The following is a 6163-nucleotide window of genomic DNA, read 5'->3' as shown; positions in this document are numbered from 1 at the left end:
CAAATTCATAGAACTATGACTAGAAGGGAGAAGGAAATAGTTCTAAGTTTTTCACTTTACTTTTTAAAGATTTTAATTACTTATTTGAGAGAGAGGGAGAAAGCACACGAGTGGGAGGATGGGGCAGAGGGAAAAGCAGACTCCCCACTGAGGGGGTAGTCTGATGTGGGGCTCCATCCTGGGACTCCGGGACCATGACGAGCCAAAGGCAGCCACCCAGGTGCCCCAGAAATAGTTTTTAAATAAAACAACCACTAGTGAAAGTGGAATAAGACACCATCATGCAGTTAGAAAACCTGAACATTCAGGTTTCGCATTTCATTCATTCAATTATTTCCATGACTAACGGAAAGCCCTGCTGTGTGCCAGGTGCCGGGATTAAAGCATCTGCAGAAGACGAGGTGACGGAAGAGTTTGATCCTGTCCTTGAACAGGGCTCTCTGGGGAAAACTGTGTATTTTTGCTGATTCCTGGAAACGAAATCCTACCAGAAAATCAATAGAAAGAGACCTAAGATTGGTGCTGGCTAGGACATCTCCAGAGTAGAAAAGGAACTACTTGATAAATAACCTTTCCAAAGTCTCCTTAAATCAAAAGACATCTCAAGAAATGCCAGAGGAAGGAAAAAAGCTCCAAAGCACACTTCCTGGCATTCCGTCTCAAGACTGGAACTGGAATTGGCAAGTCCGACCATCAGCACCCTGTGCTAAGGGCAGTGGGTACAAACACTTGGTGATCTCTTTCATAAATAATGGAAAGAGAAGTCAAAGAGTCAGACTTAGGGAAACATTAAATATGGCTTCTAGGGCACCTGGGTGGCTCAGTTGGTTGAGCGACTGCCTTCAGCTCAGGTCATGACCCCGGAGTCCCAGGATGGAGTCCCACATCAGGCTCCCTGCCCAGTGGGGAGTCTGCTTCTCCCTCTGACCCTCTCCCATCCCAGGCGCGCGTTCTCTCTTGCTTTCTCTCTCTCTCTCTCAAATTAATTAATTAATTAAAAAAAAAGAAATGACCTCTATAGTCTCTGGGCCTCCTTGTGTATCACAACGTACCTTGGCCTGTCAAACTGGCCACACACACAGAGACCCCATTCTGGAACTGCTGGTCAACATATTTATGCATCACAGAATCTTCAGAGGCAGAAAGGTCAGCTTTTATTTAATATTAATTTCTCTTGTAATCAGGATTAAATATTGTGCAAAGCTGTTGAATTATCCATCATTAGAGTGAGTTTCTGATAAAAGAAAATTATAAAATAATTATTTATTAGAGTAAAACTAACCTGTCTCCTGATAGACCAAACCGGGTCATGTGGTCCACTGGTGTGGGAATGAACCAGCCTCGTTTTTGGAGGCAAGAAAGCACTTTTGGAGGCAAGAAAGCACTAATTACAAAAGATCCAGGATTACAAAGGCCGGAATGTTTGCTTATCACTTGCTACTTTTCTTCCCATCCAGAGGGAACCGATGGAACAAATTCTGGTTCATATGTTGCAAACACTATATAGAACATGGATCTAGAGGCCAGTTTTAGACAACAGGCGTGGACACTGGAAACTTGATAAGGCAAAAGGGCCCACCACGACCCCCTGGCTGAGTACTGAGGGGCCCAGCAGGAGACCCACCTCAAAATATCCATAGGCCCTAACTGGCCAATGGGCTACGCACACATAGACACAGTTATCAAAAAAGGGAAAGTTCCGTATGTCCCCAGGCCTCCTCCCCTTCCTGATTTAAATACAGCCCCACCCACGGCCAGGTTGCAGACAGCCTCTGTCTGCTGACTTCCAGCCTCTCCTCTGCAGTGTGTTCAAGAAACTTCTCTCTCCTTTGTTCTGCCTTGGGTTGAACGCTTGCACTGCCCGGACCACCGGCTTCCACCTGATTGTCACCCCCCATTTGGGGGCCCCCATTCCATAGAGACAGACATCACAATGGGTACACTCTAGTCATTGTTAAAGAAAATGAAAACTCATTTACATGAAAGGATGCCTCTGTGTCACAGATCTGTGAATTACAGAACGGAAACGGTTAGCGCAGTCTCTGCCCCTAATACCAGTTCGGCTGTAAGAGGGTTGTCTCCCACACCAAAAGGAAATTCTCCAGCACCAGCCAGATGTCCTACAATTCAGCTCAATTCCGACACTGTCCACCTGGAGAGAGTGTCAGATCCCACAGGCTAAAGGTCCTAGAAGGCTGCCCCCACCTTCCAGGTCGGACATAATCACAATCTAAGTTGTCACCTGGGCTTCTGGCTGACTGGCTTTATTGAAGGTTTTACAGCCTGTTTGGGTTTGATTGGTTTGCTAGAGTGACTCACAGAATTCAAAGCAACATTTTACTTACTAGATCACTGGTTTGTTATAAAAGGATCAAAGTCAGGAATACCCAGAAGGATAAGTTGCATAGAGCAAGGTGTGGGGAAGGGGTGTAGAGTTTCCATGTTCTCTCTGGGCACACCCTCCCCCTGAATCTCCATGTGTTCACCAACCTGGGAGGTTTTTCAACCTTATCCTTTTAGGATTTTATGGAGGCCTCAATATATACACATGATTGAAGAAAACACTGGCCTCCAGCTCTTCTCACCAGTCTGGAAGTCCTGGGGGAGGGACTGAAAATTCTAACCCTCTCATTGCATAGGTTGGTTCTGCTAGCATCCTTAGGCAATGTCCAAAAGTTTCAGAAGGTTTTAGCAAGTCTGTGCCAGGAAGGGGGTCAAAGACCAAATATATAGTTATTATAAATCACAATATCTCAGTTAGAGAAAAGAGAACAAAAACTTGCAAAGTTTCCCCGGGGAAGGGAGAAGGTCTAGAGGGAGAGAAGAAAGGAAGGAGGACTTGCTCGGTTTTCCATTTCCTCAGAAAGACCTGAATTCTCTGTACTAGTAAGTCTTCATGTATTAGTTATGAGATTAAAATTAAGCAACTTAAAAAAAAGATTTTATTTATTTTTATTTACTTGGGAGAGAGAGAGGGTGCGTGCAGGGGGTAGGGCAGGGAGAGAAAATCTCAAGCAGACTCCAGGCTGAGCTCAGAGTCTGAGACGTGGGGCTTGATCTAACTACCCTGATCCGGATCATGACATGAGCAGAAGTCGAGAGTCAGAATCTTAACTGACTGAGCCACCCAAGTGCCCCAAGCAACATTTTAAAAGAAGCATCGGGACAGAATTCAGAACCACCTGGGAAGATGAAGGGGCAGACTCAGAGGGAGGGCTCGGCATGTTCAAGAGAGAAGAAGTCCCCAGCACTGCATACGGAGAATGGTCTCCCCACACTGGTGAGAGGTCAGGCTGGGTAAATTCCCAGACACCACAGCAACAGGGCAGGTGGGGATTGAACACCATCGGAGGAGCTTCTTCCTAGGCCATGGGGCCAAGTTCAACTGAGTTTTGGGCCAGTCTGACCCTGAATGCAGTACATCTGGAAAGCAAAAAAGTTACTCAGGATCTTTGAAAAATATACTGGAAATAACTTTTCTGGCTGACTCTGTGAAGGTCTGATATCCTTCCCCAGCTGATTTCCAAACAGCATTTCCATCCCGTGTTCCATGTTTTTCCTTGCCTTACTTTCCGGTGGGTGGTAAGGGATTAGTAAGCCCTGCATTGCTTCTTTATCCCACAGCATCATTTTTCATCCTGAGGGTGGGACACCTGCAGGGGTGACTCACAAGAGGAGAGGAGCCAGGGATTTCTGGCAGAGGAATGTCGGAGCCCTCAGACAGGGTCACATTATTTCCACTCTCCCCGAAAGGCATGGAGCAGTCGGATCGTATTTTCTCTGGGAGGCTATGTCTCTTCCTAACTATACTGCGAGGTCCTCGGGTAGGGAGAAGGGAGAGGAAAGGCTCTCAGCAGCCATTTGCACCCTTACAGCATCCGAGGCTACTTCGCTGACGCAGAACTCCCATCAGGACATCCACTCCTGGGAGGATCTCCAGCTCTTGTACTTGGGGCTGCTGAAGGCATATCCAGTTAGCATTTTCTCTCAGACCACTTTTCTCTTTTCAGTCAACTGTTGCTTTACTCATCAAAGACTAGAGTCGCCATGTTTTCATGGAAAGCGTGGTTTTTTATTTGTTGTCAGCTATGCCTGGGCCCAACACCCAGGACCTGAGGGCTTCTGATCCTCACCTGAGTTCCTGTTGTTTGAGAAAGACCAACACGTCTCAGTTACTCAGCTTTTGCTGTGATAATAAACCCCAAGTTCCAGTGGTTTACAACCCAAGCATGTATTTCTCACTTGGAGTTTTGCAGGTTGGCTGGGCTGGGCTCCAGATGCCTTCTCTCTTGGGGACAGAGGCAGAACTTTTCTCATGGTGGAAGACAGGAGCGCAAGAGGACTAGGAGACACTCGGGCTTGGAACTAAGACACTGTCACTCCAGCCCACAGTCCGTGGTCCAAAACCACTCCAAAGGGAGGGAGAGAATGATGAATATTTGCTTGACAACAGAATTGCCACACGAAGCCAGGAACATGGTAGGTCTTCGAAAGGTGTTCGCCGGCATCCCTTTCCCCATGCTTGCAGGAGGATTCAGCGAGCCAGCGGTGAAGAGGATAAGCCATCACTGTCGTCAGCGTGACTTTGAATGTCAAGCCAGCTGGCCAGTGATCACACTGGCCCCAACAACCTTGGCCTTCACCCCAGTCTTAGTGCCCAGAGCATCTCACCAGCCTCAGCTTCCTCACCCTTTCCAGATCCTCCCCTCACTCTTCCATGTGCCACTCAACCCATGCCCTGACGCTGGTGGGGGTCCCCACTTTCCACCTTTTCCATGATCCCCTCAGGCCCTGGGTCCACACAGCTTCCTATCATTCCAGTCCATTCCAGGCTGTGATTGTTAGGCCTGTTGTGAGGGTGTAGACAAGAATATGACATCAATCGCCAATTTCTTTGTCATTGAAAAAGCATCTCAAACTACCAAAATAGGTGAAACATAGTCCACGGTCATATGGTTTATCACGTGGCTGTCTTCGGGTAGGAGCTTATGCATTTTAATAATTTCTAGTTCTCAAGTTACTTCTCAGTGATATCATTGTGGGGGTTAGGAGGGAGTGGGGTGGGCACAAGAGCCAGTTGGCAACCTGGCCTAAGAAGAGATGGAAAATTTATAAGAAGAGAGGTTGTGAGGACTTTGAATATCCCTTGCTCCAAGTCCCTTATTTTACAAATAGAAAAACTGAGAAGTACAGAGAAGAACTGTCTATAGTAAATTATGATCAGAAACCAAGCCTCCTGAATCCTGGACCAGAGCTCTTCCCACAGCCGCAGAGCAGAGGGAAGAAATCTTCAGGCCACCAAATGCCCAGAACAGGCTGTAAGAGGACAGTTACGTTAATTTAGCCTCAGAGTGAGGCAAGTACATTAAATGGGGCCCACGGCATGGATGAGAACATCCAGAGCAGTGGGCATTGTCCAGGGCTGGGCAGCAGTTTGGCTTCCACTAGTTGGGCCTCAGGTATAAAATAGAGTCCTGCCTGTGAGCATTCACAGTCCTGAAGGGACTGGTGTAAGGCATCAAGATTTCAACTGCTTTCTGTGGACCTTCCTCTCCTTGCTAATGATTACGAGGATAATGAGAACAAGGGCCTGAGCCCAAATATTGATGATGGTGTTTTCCATGTTCATATAGCCAGGGTCTTGGGAGTGGGTGATCCTCAGAGTCCTTTCGTGAGGGAATGATACGCCCTCATCAGGAACTTCTAAAGGCACTCCTTGTGACAAGGGATAGCTACCCACCACATGCAATAAATCGATATTCCTAGATTTTTGTCCAATCATCAAATCATTATGATTAGCATGCAGTTCTCTGAAAAAAAATTTTTACCGGTATATTTTGGTAGAATGAGCTGTCTCATGTATGGGATTATTTGAGTCAGAGTCATGGTATCTAGAAGTCCTTCCATAGGAATAAAAAAAGAAAAAAGGAGGAACAAAATGGGTGAATGGACGTTAAAGATATAAGATGGATTTCAACAGTATTTTTGAGAGACATGTGGTCCAGTGGTGGGGTAGATACGCCAAGGGCCATCCACTGAGACTACTGGATGCATGGGTCAGGGCACAGGTGAAAGAGGTATCAGTCCTCACAGGTGCATTGACTTGGGAGATTTTGCCCTTCAACTGGCATTGACTCCCAACATTTGAATATTGATTATAAAG

Source organism: Meles meles, chromosome 17 (genome assembly GCF_922984935.1).
Source record: "Meles meles chromosome 17, mMelMel3.1 paternal haplotype, whole genome shotgun sequence".
Classification (NCBI taxonomy): Eukaryota; Metazoa; Chordata; class Mammalia; order Carnivora; family Mustelidae; genus Meles; species Meles meles.
This window is presented reverse-complemented; position numbering follows the sequence as displayed.